General features: G+C 39.3%; 1 protein-coding gene and 1 long non-coding RNA gene across 2 annotated transcripts in view; both read left to right on the forward strand.

The window, feature by feature from the left end:
- Window positions 1-656: 656 nt before the first annotated feature.
- LOC145449021 (uncharacterized) overlaps window positions 657-15,111 on the forward strand; it is a 49,177-nt gene continuing 34,722 nt past the window's right edge. The window contains exon 1 of the long non-coding RNA XR_013918099.1: window positions 657-663. This is a non-coding gene — a long non-coding RNA (uncharacterized LOC145449021). The remainder of the gene's footprint in view (window positions 664-15,111) is intronic.
- The window catches only part of LOC145449020 (peptidyl-prolyl cis-trans isomerase FKBP1A-like), a 408,653-nt gene continuing 394,199 nt past the window's right edge, over window positions 658-15,111 (forward strand). The window contains exon 1 of the mRNA XM_080327487.1: window positions 658-665. The gene's annotated coding sequence lies outside the window, so the exon portion shown is untranslated. The remainder of the gene's footprint in view (window positions 666-15,111) is intronic.

Here is a 15,111-nt window from a genome sequence, read left to right on the forward strand (position 1 = left end):
AAAATTTGACCAAGAAAACACTGGGGAGGACCAAAAGGAGAACCGAGACCCAGCCAGCAACTCTGCTCCGGGCCGAAACTATATCAAAAATAGAGCAATATCTGATAAACCACACATAATGCAATCTTTAAACTTTAAACAACGACTGTTTTGGGTCCCAAACGAAAGTTTGGTAAATCCGACAACGATTGACAGGGAAAAAGCGGGAAAAAGCCCTGCTGGGAAGGAGGGAGGGGCCGTTCAAAAACCCCCAGACCACGCGCCACCGGCAGGAAGCTTTTAACACGCAAACGCAAATATACAACATCACACAACTCTAACCATTGGAGTAGTTGGTTGTACTAAGGTACATGAACAACAACCATGCAGCCAACCATTGAAGTAGCTGATTGCACTAGGACACATGAACAATATGTTCAAAAATAAGAGCAAACAAATAAGAAGAAACCGTTAAATTAAGTTCACAAACCGTTAAACTCCTAAGTTAGAAAATACAAAAAATAAAATAGAAAATACAAAAAATAAAAAAAAATAATTTAAAAAAAAAAAATGTGTAATAAAGACCCCGGCGGGAGGTAGCCCTATTCTTAGAGAGGGCTGCCAAACGCCGGCGGATACGGAGAGCCGTAAAAAAAAAAAAAAAAATATGCTATTTGGTTGTATTAAGATATAATACTAGTGATTGTGGATTTGCCGCTGTGGCAAACGCTGTTAACAGTAAAAACTTAGACAGGACGTGATTTTTATAGACTAAAATTTTTTTGGTGGTGTGGCTTACTTAGGAACTGTCTTTTACCCGTAAGGTGAAAGACAGACTAGTAACTAGAATACGTCAACAAGACACGGTGGTGTATTTGGTTGTAAAGAGGCCAGTGTCTCATTTATACCTAGCTGGAAAAGAACCCACCCCCTCCCCCGACTCCCTGGAACCCCCCCAAATACCCCCCAGAAACAGAACCAAGGGCATTTCTAATGCACCAGCAGAAGAACGACAGCACATCCACATCAAGATTCTTAGCCAGATGTCATGTAGCCCCATAGCCTCAGAAAAAAAAAGGAAGCCACACAGCCCTAGCTCCAAAAGACCATTTCACACCAGCTCAGAAGAAGAAACAGTCGAAAAAACCAAAACCAAAAAAATACTGAGAAAATGAATGAGAGAAATAATTAACTATATGTCAAAAATTGAAGAAAGTAATATCCTACTCCCTTCTACCTTCACAATGGATGACCAAGCCACCCCCTACCCCCCCTTGGCGACGAACCAGAACACAGGGCTTTTCGACTGCAAGATTATCACAATTAATGTGAACGGAGCAAACAAACACTGGAAGGATCTCACCTACTTTATTACCCAAACCAACGCAGACATCTATTGTATACAAGAAATCCACAGACTTGAGGAACAAAAATTAGCGTCATGGACAATCAAAAACGGGTACACGCACTACAAAAACTTCCTCTCCTATACAGATATAAGTAACGACAACCAAAAAGGAAGATACTATAAAGGAACAGCTATCTTACTTAAACAAGAAGTAGTGGAGAAGCGAAGCACAGAACACGTTATCCTCATCCAAGACCGCGCCCAACTAGTTAAAATAAAAACGAGAGACAGTGAAGAACCACTAAATATAGTGAACATCTATGCCCCTCCATCCGGACGCGAGGCGCAAAATACCTTCTTCGTGGAACTTGTACTACATCTCCGAGAACTCAAAGGCCCTACAATCATTGGCGGAGACTTCAACATGATAACAGATAGTCGAGACAGGGAAATACAGAAGAACATCTTCAAACTAGAAAAAGCTGGCCAAACTTGGAAAACATACGTAGACCAGTATAACTTAGTAGATATCTTCAGATGGAGAAACCCCTCAAAGAAAATTTTTACGAGCAATGCTCGACTTAACTCCCGAAGGATCGACAGGATATACGTCAGCAAGGACATAGCACAACAAACAACTTCGGCGACATACAATATAAATGCGATCTCGGATCACATCTACTATGAAACGCTTGATATAAAACCCATACTCCAACCCAGATGGGGAATGGGTTTCTGGAAGAATAATACCTCCCACTATGGAGAAAAAAACTTCCAAGCTGAACTCAAAAATATACACAACCAGTTCACCATAAGAAAATACGAATATCCCACCCACGCCCTGTGGTGGGACGCTTTTAAAAAGAAAGTGAAAAAAGCCTCTATCTCTTACGGAATAATTGAAAGAAAGAAAAAACAAGAACATCAAACCAACCTAAACAGGAGACTAGAGAAAGAAAATACAACGCCCCAAGAAAGGAGGAACATATTAAAAACACTGAAAAACATCGAAAAAGAAAAGACAAACCTTCACATGAAACTTCTCTACAAAGAAGAAATGGAGGAAGGTGAAAAACCAACGCATCTCTTCTTCGAAAAGCTGAAAACAAGAAAACTCAAGAGAACAATCACTAGACTGAAAACCGTTTCTGGTGCAATAACGGAAAAAAAAGAAGAAATAACTGGAAACATACACCGCTTCTATAAAGATCTATGGTGCAACCAAAATAATCTCGATGAAACCCTACAACACAAGTTAATAGAAAAGATAACAAAAACTCTGCACGATGATGTTAGACAGCAACAAGATCTAGCTATCTCAGAGGAGGAAATAAAAAACGCGCTTCGGGACCAAAAGAACAACCATACCCCTGGCCCCGATGGCCTCTCAGCTGAATTTTACACCTCCTTCTACCATCTTTTGAAAGATGATCTCGTTCAACTCTTCAATAATGCCCTCCTATTTAGCAGCATTGCAGATTCTTGGAGTAACTCGGTAGTAAGCCTAATATTCAAGAAAGGAGATCCCGCTGAAATGAAAAATTGGAGACCAATCTCCCTGACCAACGTGGATTATAAACTCCTAATGAGAATAGTAGCAAACAGACTAAAACTACAATTAGATCAGCTCATATCCCAACAACAGAAATGTGCGATACCAGGGAGACAGATGTCTGACATCCTGAGAAACATCAAATCAGCCTATGATTACCACAAGATGAAAGAAAACCCGATTATTATTGCAAACTTCGATCAGGAAAAGGCCTTTGATCGGGTTCCACACGTATACATGCTTAAAATCCTTGAAAAATTCAACTTCGGTATACGAGTGAGAAACCTCATCAAAATACTATACAAAAATGCAAAAAGCCGTATTGAAGTCAACGGTCATTTAACCGAGGAAATCCCACTCGAAAGAGGCTTACGACAAGGATGCCCGCTATCCATGTGTCTATATACAATCACTGCAGAACCCCTGATGCTTAGTATCCTGGAAAACAGTAACATACAAGGATGCAAAATTGGACCTCACATCATGAAAATTCAGCAATACGCGGATGATGTAACAATCATCACAACAGACCTTAAATCAATAGAAGAATCCTTAAACGAATTCACCCGCCTCGAAAAAGCTACTGGTCAAAAACTCAACAAAGACAAAACGAAAATGCTATGCATCGGTAAAATAACAGACTGCAGAAGAGCACAGGAATTCAGAGACAATATAAAAGAGAGCATAAAAGTTCTAGGGCAACACTTCGGGGAAGAACACCAGGGAACCTCATGGAATGAGATAGCTGAGAAGATAAAGAGAAATCTATCCGGCAGCAGACACCGAAATCTTACCTGGCTAGGCAAAAAGAACATCATCAATACAAACATAACATCGATCATAACGTTCTTTGCCAGGACAAGTCTGCCAACCTCTCAAACCGCAGCGGTTATCTCGAAAACCATCTTTGACTATCTTTGGGCACCAGAAAAAATCGAAATTATACGCAGAAGCAAATTGATAAGGAAGATCAAAGATGGAGGTATGAACATCCTTCACGTCCAGAGTAGGCTAAAGGCCTGTGAGCTGGAAAAGATCGCTATACTAACACGACTTAACCAACCCACCGAATATTGGCACTTCCATGCTCTATATGAACTCGGACCCTCTATCAAAAAGTGGAATGAAAACCTATACACAAACAACACACCACATCTACCCTTCCTCACAAAAACATGGAGGACCAACATTCAAAACGCCGAGAAACTACATTGGGGAATCGAGGAGTGGCACACTGCCAGCCTAAAGGACATATACATTGAAATAAAGAAAACACATGAAAATATGGACCAAGAAGACGAGCTGGAAATAAAATGGATCTCTATTCAGATGAAGAATAAACATCTAGCTTCACTGTTGAAAAACAGAGAGAGAATAACAACTTACCGTGTAGCGAGAGAGGGATATATTTTTGGATGGAAACGAAAAACAATGGGGTTCCTTGAACACAAAACAGGAAGGTGCGCCTTAACTATATGTAGACAATGTAAACATTACAAAGATACATTAAATCACATCTTGTACACATGCCCATCCTCACGCCGAATCCTAGACAAACTTTCAACGATCCTGACGAAAGCGAGAAAAGCAAACATGCAGCTAGACGAAAACTCTCTCCACGAAAAGAACTGGAACAAGATCGACCTAGCAACCCAATTCATCATAACCATATACAAAGAAAAAGTCATAAAACACAGAATCAAACTGGATATTGAAAACAAGATGGAGGAGGACACAAAGGTATATGAAACCAGAATATACCAAAACACCTGTGCAACAGCGAAAGCAAGACTGGAAGACACGGAGAACCCTCTACCTATGGTGCTCTCTTCCCTGAAAGACCTGCTATGAATAGCCTTCCATTATATACCCAATTGCGCTTACGTCTTTACTGCATTGAATATGCTAAATTAATATCCCTCCTATCTATAATTATATGAGAATGAATCTGATGCGTTTTCACAATCCCAATCTCTACCTACAATATAACGCTTTCAAATGATAGGACTAACAGGTTTTTACTTTATTCCATCTCATTGAATAAATAATGCAACTAAGAAGCAATGACGAAAATTGCCAAAACCTGGCTAAACAGGTGTGAACCGAAAGTGCAACATGCATGTCTCCTGAGTCGAGCATGACATACACATTTATACCTGACGAGGCAGTAAACCGGGATCGAGTATGACCGCGCGACTGGACTTAACCCAGTAAGATCATACTTTTAGGGATCATTTCTATAGTGTGAACGTGGCCAAGTCCCCCGATTTCAACTTTCACTTACCTGATACTTACCGCCGTAGATACTAACCTGACAAAGCAGTTAACCGTGAACCGAAATTTCTCAAGTAGAATCCGCAGTTTTTATCCTAGTCAGTTACCTACAAGTCAGACAGGCCGTGCTTTTTATAGGAATACAAGTTTTTTTGGTGGTATTACCATTGTACCTAGAATTAGCTGCTGTACCCGCCGTACTTAGAGATAGAAGTCGTAAGTCGTGTCTGCTGTTCCAGCCGTTGTATCTAGAATTAGTTGTACCCGACGTACTTGGAGGTAGAAGCCGTACCGTCGTAAGTCGTGCCTGCTGTTCCAGTCGTAGTACCTAGAATTAGTTGCTGTACCCGACGTACTTGGAGATAGAAGCCGTAACACGTACCAAGCAAGTGCTGCAACAGTAGCACAAGTAAAAAATAAATAGACAGACCAATTTGAGACAACACATACCCGACGTTAGTCGCACCAGTTTTACTAAATATAAAGAAGCAGTACCGGTACACCCATATCAAAAACAGCTTCTTTGAAAATTTGTAGCATTGTCACTCTCGCCTGAAAACAATACAAAATTCGTCCACCGATTGTTCGAAATCGGAATAAAACAATCCCAGCATTGGTACATGCTATACACACAGTTTAACTGGGGCAAATATGAGGGCAAGGCCAAAATCAATAGATCTGGTCTTCACGACAAATGTCGGTTATAGCGAAGTAGTCGAAATACTGCAAAATGAAAAAACGATGCGAAAATATGCAAAAGAAATCGTGAGCGTATTCCAAATAGGCGTACGTACTTTTAACGTAACGTACGGAAATGAAGAGACAAGACTGGCTATCTACAAAGAAACGGACGGCAAGATAAAATTGAAGGACAAACTAGCGAAAATATACCTACCCAAAAAAAGTAACTGGTTCTATCTGAACATCAGAGCCGTTCCAACGGAAGTTGAAGACGATGAGATGGAAGAACTCATGCGAAACCTAAACTGTGGAAAAATTATACAGATAGACAGAATTAAACACCGAGATACCGGTTACTACAATGGGTATCGGAGCGTCGCTATTGAAGACGTAATTATCGACAACATCCCACCCTTTTTGGATATTGAAGGGACCAAGTGTAAAATCTTTCTACCGCTTACAGCGGTAAAAAAATGCGCAAGATGTTTCCAATCAGGACACATGATAACAGAATGCGTAAATGAAGTGGTATGTCTGTACTGCAAACAGACCGGCCACACGCAAAATGAATGCCCGAAAAAGCAAGAAGACTTTCCGATAATGACGAGAAAAGAAACAGCAAACAAAATCAAGGTTAGAGCTGAAAATAAACAAAATGAAATTACAGTACATGAAAATGGAAACACGGCCCGAAATGAACAAGAGATACAGGACGAGAACGAGGAAGGAGAAACAGAAACAACAGCATTGGATATCAATAGTTGGAAACAGATGCTCCAATTGTCTTCCGACGGATCCGATTCGGATTCGGACCCAAAATCCGAGTGCACACCACGGAAGGAGGCTACCCGTCAAGTAGAATCGGACCCGGAAATCCGAGATCGGATTTTCTCTGAAAAAGAACGCAATAATATTTTATCCAAATGGAAAACAGTTACTCCTAAAGATAGGAGAAAAAGGTCAAGCAAACCCAGAACGTGGAACAAGCAGAGGGGAGAAACCATCTCGAACGGTGTAGTCAGACAGATACTACCACAACCCAATAATTAAAATGAAGATCGCCATAGCCTCGTTAAATATCAACGGCCTAACTAGAACTTGGAAGACATTCAGAGATTTATTAACAAGGAAATGTTTCGATATAATTTGTGTTCAAGAAACACACAAAATAGATAGAAAACGGATTGAAAATTGGTGCAACCTTAATAATTTTATACTGTTTGATAATAGTAAGGATATGAAAGATAAGTTCAAAGATGACAAGGGTAAAAATAGAAAATATTCACAAGGAACAGCGATATTTGTAAACAAGAGGCTAAAGAATAGTTACTCCATCGAACATAAAGTTTACGTAACAGACAGATTGCAGAAATTAACATTAAGTAATCAAAACGAACACAAAGAGATTTGGAACTTGTATGGACCACCACATATAGGGAGAAGACAGACTGAGTTCTATAAGTATCTCGATACTAAATTAAAGATTGATCAAAATCAAAAAATCGTCTGCGGTGACTTCAACATTATTCGCGATAGAAGAGATGCTAAATATTCCGACAATTTTAAGCTAACAGCGGCAGGGAAAAGTTGGAACGAGACGTGTAAATCCATCGGTCTGGTTGATGTGTTCAGAGCTAGGAATCCGTACAAACGTATATACACGATTAAGCTACATAACCAGCAAAGACGAATCGATCGTATATACTGTACCAAGGAACTGGAACAAGATATAATGGATTTCAAGTACCAACTCAATGTCATGTCGGACCATGCATACATCGGCGTACTTAGATTAGGTGAACAAAAATTAAAGATATGGGGAAAAGGAAGTTGGAAGAACAACGCCGAAATATATAACGATCTACCAACGCGAGCAGAGATTGAGGACATATATGACATCTTTGTCCACCAGAAAAGTCAATTCGATGACATTTGTGTGTGGTGGGACCTCATGAAGTCCAAATTCAAAGAAGTATTGATAACTAGAAGTAAAAAATTGAACAGTGAAGAAAAGTACAGAAGGAAAGTCTTAGAAGAGAAAATTGTGAAAACACAGAGCAATCAGCAAAATTACGATAATCTACGCGAAGAACTCAAAGTTTTTGAATTGAGACAATACAAAAAAACAATCATTCACGCCAGGATAAAAGATTCGGAAAAATGTGAAAAACCTACCAAAGAATTCTTCAAACGAGTCAAGGTAGCGATAAAGAAACAGAATATCGACGAACTGAAGAATGATAGAGGAGATACCCTAAGTAACGAGAAAGAAATTACCGGAGAAGTGGTCAGTTTCTACAGAGAGCTGTGGGAATCGAAACCAAAATTCGATCCAGTAATGCAAAAAATATTCGTAGATGAAATCGACGGCATCAAAATAGATGATGACCAGAGAGACACGATAAACGAACCCATTGAGGAAGAGGAAATAAAGGACGCGATAAAAAGTATGCAAACCGGTAAATCGCCGGGTTCAGACGGACTGTCGGCCGAATTTTACAAAACCTTCTGGGGGAAAGTAAAAACAGAATTAACAGAGGTAATCAATAATGCCTTCCTCTTTAATTCGATGTGTGACTCATGGAAGATGGGTCTGGTTAAGTTGGCCTATAAGAATGGAAACGCAAACGAGATTAGGAACTATAGACCGATAACATTGTTGAACACGGACTATAAGATATTGTCCAAGATTATAAACAAAAGATTAACTAACGTACTCCCGAGCGTAATTCTGGAAACACAGAAATGCAACGTGAAGGATAGGAGTATTTTTGACGCTGCTCTTAACATAAGAACAAGCGTCGAATTTGCGAAAGAGAAAGATATTCCTTTAACGCTAATCAGCCTAGATCAGGAGAAGGCTTTTGATCGAGTTAACCATGAATACATGTTGAAGCTGATCAGGAGCCTAAACCTCGGCCAGAATATAACTGGATATATCAGCAAAGCATACTCGACAGCAAAGAGTAGCGTGGTGATAAACGGTAAAATCACGGAAGAAATCAAGATAAATAGAGGCATTAGACAGGGTTGCCCGATGAGCATGGCACTATACGCCATAGTGGCAGACCCACTAGCTAGACGCTTGATGAAAGATTGCAGCATAGTGGGGATAAGATCGGGCGACAAATTATTAAAAATTCAACAATATGCCGACGACCTCACGGCGTTGGTTACGAACGTAGACTCAATTAATAGAGTATTCGAAAAATTCCAGGAGTTTGAGCTAGCTACTGGGCAAAAGATAAATAAAAACAAAACGCAAATCCTCCCGGTAACATCAGTTGCGCGGAAGATGATTGAAAAATCAGATCATAAAGAATATATAAAAGAGCAGATCAAAATCTTAGGACATCTGTTAGGGAAAAACAATGAAAAAGATATGTGGAAAAAAATAGTCGACAAAGTAAAAAATGTATTAAATATGTGCAAATGTAGGAGGTTGACTTGGGTCGGTAAAATAACTATCATAAACAGTTTGGCCTCCTCCAAAGTAATACATACTGCACGTATATACCCACCGAAGAATGAAGCTATAAAACAATTAGAGCGTGCATTTTTTGAGTTTCTCTACTTTCCGGAAAAAATAGAGACCATTGCACGTAGGACTCTGATAAAAAGGAAAGCGGACGGCGGGTTAGCGATACCCTACCCAAGAACAAGAATAAATACATGTAAGTTGATAATTTTGAGGGATTTGGCGAAAATACACGAACCGAAAGAGTTTTGGCACAAACACTTGATGTACCAATTCGGTTCAAAAATTAAAAATATAAATTCGAACCTGTACACAAACGGAATACCCCACAAAGGAAAACCAGATAAACAATATTTAGAGATTTTAGAAGAAAACCAGAAATTAGGCTGGGACAGACAAGAGTGGACTGAATCCAGCTTCAAGTCTCTATATCTGAGCCTGACAAAGAACCTAGAAACTGAAGACTATAGAGGACAGAATAAAAGTTGGACTGAGGTAAACAAATTAAAGAGTTTAGATAAATCGCTATTGACAAACAAAGAAAGGGAAATAAATTATAGGTTAGCAAACGAAGGCTACATATTTGGCGACAAAAAATTCACGATGGGCCTCTTAAAAAACATAAGAGGTAGACTTGAAATATACAAGTGTAAATTTTGCAAAGACAAGTCGGACTCTATAGAGCATGTCTTTTTGCACTGTAGAGTTGCAAGAAGAATCTTGTCCGACACAGAAAAGGCTATCGGCTTGAAAAAAATTGAAAATCGTAAGATCCTTAACAACGAAGGAGAAAAAGACGACATAGTAACCACGCTCACGTCGTTATACAAAAAGAAGATATGGAGAAAAAAACAAAGTCTGGATATGGACAACTCGTTTTTGAAACATGAACAGATATGGGAGAAAAACACGATAAGAAAAATATTGGCAAAGATTACAAAAAGATTTAAAGACGTATACCTAGACCCAGACCAAGAACACCATTTCAAGAAATGGTCTGTGAACATTGACAAATATTTGACCGAAATAGGATAAAGTAATTTGCTTACCATCCATCAAACGCGATTTCGGTGAGTGTGGGGTTGCTGGAGTCAGAATGGCGAAGTGGAGACGAAGATGCCGAACGAGGAAGCGAGCCAGAGCCTACATGGAACCGACGAATCTGACAACGATAACAAATAAAGATATGAGCCCGTGCTCGAAACCTGACGAACATGTCAGCGGTGGCGAACTACGAAGCGAGTCTGGGATTGGAACAGGCGATCCTGTCAACGACGACGGACGACGAAGCGAGCCCGGGCCCGGAACAGACGACCACGCAGTCGATGACGAACGGTGATACGAGCTCGAGCTCGTATCAAAAGACCATGGAAACAATGACGAACGAAGATGACGAACGAACGGAACCTGATTATTGAAAAGAATTTAAATTTTTCATTATTTTCTATATTTTGAAATTTATTGTATTGAAATTTTTGAAGTATTAAACCATGGCGGAAGGCCAAAAGAAAAAAAAATATATCAAAAAGGCGCAGTTCTTGTTAGAATAAGCCTTGAAACTTACCTTGAATCCGTGAAACTTGCTCGGCGGTTCGTCCTGGACACCGTGCAGAAGATCTGAGATCCGAAGAACCTGGAAACAGGATAAACAAATAATGGAATATCCAAAATTACATGGTAAAAGACCACTATCGGTCGACATCAAAGGAAACAATGAAATAAATTTGAAAGAGATACTAGATATCTTCAACCAAAAAGATGAGCTAAAATCATACAAACAAAAAATGGAAGCAGCCTTCCAGATTGGACCTGACGTCTTCAATCTCACAATGGTAGACGAAGATGCAAGAAACGCGCTGCTAAATGAAAATTCTAAAATCCAGCACAACGGAAAGAGCTACACGCTCATGAAACCTAGAGACCAGCCATCGGTAATCAATATACGCGCAGTGCCGTCTGAAGCTTCCAATGAATCCGTTGCGAAAGCACTGGATCAGTGGAAAGCCGGAGTTATAGTGGGAATAAAAAAACTCTACCACAAAGGTCTAAATCTCCACAATGGATACAGATCAGTGGCAATGGTAGAATATGAATCAGGAAAGTTACCGGCCTTCATCAACATTGATGGAGCAAGCTGTAAAGTATATACACCAACAGTAGAAAAAAGGGCGCAGCCCCCGAAAACTTGCACAAAGTGCAACAGAAGGGGCCATCTGGCCACGAATTGAAAAACTGTACAATGTGACCAATGCCATAAAACAGGGCATACAAGAGATCAATGCGAAGAACTTGAAAAAGAATTCCCCGCATTGGGAAATATACAAAAACACACAGTAAACAGTGAAACAGAGAAAAACCTAGCATCCGATGTCGAATCAGAGGAGCAGGATAAAGAACAAAGCACGCATGAGGCAGCGAATGAGATGGTTGAGGATGTATTGGAACGTCTGAGCTCCTCTTCAGGAGCTTCGGACTCAGAGGACACTGAGGATAGTGATACACAAGTAACGACTCCTAAACGAGATGATGGCTTCACACGGGTAGAAAACAAAAACAAAAGAAAAAGACTTTCCGCCGAAAGGAGAAGAAGTAACAGCAAGAAAAGGAATGTAAATAACTCAATTGAAAATAAATAGAAATGAACCGTCCCAACCAAGAGCTCAAAATGGCAAAAAAATACTATCAGTGAACATCAATGGTTTAATGAGAAAGTGGAATAGGATAGCAAATATGATAAAAAAATACAAAAAAGATTTCTATTGCTTACAAGAAGTGCATAGAATCGATAAAAAGAAAATTGAATTGTGGTGCAGTAACAACGAGTATGAAGCATATATGAACTGTTTGGATATAAATGACATCTGGGTGGACAATCCAAAGAAGTGTAAGAATTACTACCAAGGTACCGTAATACTGATGAGGTCTACGCTAAAGAAAGAATTCAATGTCACAGAAGAAATAATAATTAGAAATAGGGTGCAGAGACTAGCTCTGAAGAACAAAGAAGAAAAACTAGAAATTTGGAATATTTACGCCCCACCTGGGGTCTCAAAAATAACCAACAACTTCTACAAAGATTTGACAAGAAAACTAATTAATGCTGGAGAACGCACAATACTTATTGGAGACTACAATTTGATAATAAATAAATTAGACGCCAAAATAAATCATAACTTTAAAAACACAACAGCCGGAGATATTTGGAAAGAGTTCATTAGTGTTAATGAGTACCAGGATATTTTTCGTTGGAGAAATCCATACAGAAGAATATTCACGAAGACTACAGGGAATCAACAAAGGCGAATAGACAACGCCTATGCCACAGATGCCCTAACAAAGGAGGTAGTGAGATGCACCTATAGAATTAATCCACTATCAGACCACAATTACCTCATGGAAATTAGCATAATAAATCATTCGCAAGAACGATGGGGTAAAGGAACCTGGAAATGCAATGAATCAATCTTAAATAACAAGCAAACGAAAAGTAATATAACAGAAATCATAGAAATCATGAGATTAAATAAACACAGCTGTACTCATATCTCGAGGTGGTGGGACGCCTTAAAGAAAAAGATTAAATCAGCCCTGCAAGCTTACGAGAAGGCAGAAAGCAAAGCTGAAAAAAGAAAGAAAAAAGAATTAGACAAACAGATAGAGATAGCCGAAGAAAACGGCGATAAAATTAGTAAAATCTACCTACAAAATGAATTAAAGAAATTAGAGTGGAAAAAACTCGAATTCACGATAGTCAAAGCTAAAATAAAAGATAAAGAAATTGGTGAAAAGCCAACGAAATCATTCTTTGATCGACTAAAGAAGCGAAGCTCCTTACAGAAAATAGATAGCATTCTAGATAAACAAGGAAAACAAATAAAGGAGCCACAAGAAGTCAAGCTACGAGTCCAAGACTTCTATAATAACTTATGGAAGGCACAGACCGGGTTAGACGAGAAAGGCCAAGAAGAATTCTTAGACTTGATCAAAGAAGTTAGGGTGGAGGAGGAGGAGCACACTCTCCTTGAACAGCCTATAACCAAGGAAGAGATAAAAAATACGATAAAAAGAATGAGCAGCGGAAAAACACCGGGTAGTGATGGGCTAACGAAGGCCTTTTATACAACCTTCTGGGTGGACCTCAAAGACCACCTGGAAGAATTGTACAATAATGCAATCTTCCTGGGAGATACCTGCCAAACATGGAACAAGGGAATAGTTAAACTCATATATAAAAAAGGAGATGCAAAAAAATTGGAAAATTGGAGACCCATAACCTTATTGAATTTAGATTACAAAATATTAACAGCAATTATCGCAAACAGACTAAAAATGGTTACTGAAGATCTAATATTAAATACGCAAAAATGTGGAATCCAAAACAGACAGATATCCGATGCACTAAGAAATATAAAAGCAGCTCTAGATCAAGCCAACAGGAAGGAATCGGAACTGATTGTATTATCCATAGACCAAGAAAAGGCCTTTGATAGGGTCCATCACGGATACCTTCATAAGATATTGGAATCTTATGGTATCCCGTATGGAATACGAAGACTTATAAAAAAACTGTACGACCAGTCGTACAGTAAAGTACAAGTCAACGGAAGCTTGACAAACAAAATACCAATAACTAGGGGGCTCCGACAAGGATGCCCCCTCAGTATGTGCTTGTTTGCCATGGCAGCGGATCCGCTAGCCAGGAAAATCATGGCGAACGACAACATAAGAGGAATAAAAATAGGCAAGGAAGAACTGCGCCTACAGCAATATGCTGACGACTTGACGGCCATTGTCAAAGATGAAAAATCTGTGAATGCAGTATTCGAGGACCTAGATTGCTTTGCGAAAGCGACGGGCCAAATAATTAATAAGAAGAAAACGGAAATCCTAACCACCAAGCCAATTCAGAAAGAAGAACTCAAACAATACGTTTCGCCAACAGTAGAAATTTTAGGTCAAAAATTTGGGAAAAATTATATAAAGCTAACATGGAACAAAAGATTAGAACAAATCAAAAAAATTACACATACTTACCGAAACAGAAAACTCACCTGGTATGGCAAAGCGGTCATTATAAACAGTTTAGCAGCCTCGAAGATTATCCACAACGCCAGGATAGTCGAAGTACCTGAAAAGATCAAAAAACAAATGGAATCACTCTTATTCAAGTTTCTCTGGGCCCCAGAGAAAATTGAGCCAATAAAGAGAAAGCATTTGCTCTCCAGGGAGCGAATGGGGAACTTAAAAATAACATGCATCAAGAGCAAGATTGAAGCATGCAAAATAGAGGAATACAAAATAATAATGAACTTGACAGAGCCAAAGGAGTTTTGGCATCACGAGGCCATTTATATCCTTGGCTCAAAACTCAAGAAAATAAATGAGAAGTTGTACAACAACTCATCGCCTCATATTGACATAATTACAACGGGGTGGAGGGGCATATTGAGTTCAGCGGGGAGGCTTGAATGGAGCAGGCAGGAATGGCAAGAAGCAGAACACAAAGATATGTGTGATAGAATAAGATACAAAAATACTCCAGTGCTCCCAGAAATAACCCTGGACACAGGAGAAAAGGTAGACTGGGATAAAATAACGACAGATAACAGAAAGAAGAATCCTTTAACAAATAAGGAAAGAATCCTGAATCTAAGAGTGGCAGCCAAGGGCTACTTCTTGGGAGAAGAAATCAGAAGATTGAACATATATAATATAGGGTCACAAAGATTGCCAATCACAGATTGCAAATTCTGTGGCCATAGAGAGGAGAATCTGGAGCATATACTCTTCAAATGTCGT

Source organism: Botryllus schlosseri, chromosome 10 (genome assembly GCF_051294905.1).
Source record: "Botryllus schlosseri isolate E-star chromosome 10, Bs_hap1, whole genome shotgun sequence".
Lineage (NCBI taxonomy): Eukaryota > Metazoa > Chordata > Ascidiacea > Stolidobranchia > Styelidae > Botryllus > Botryllus schlosseri.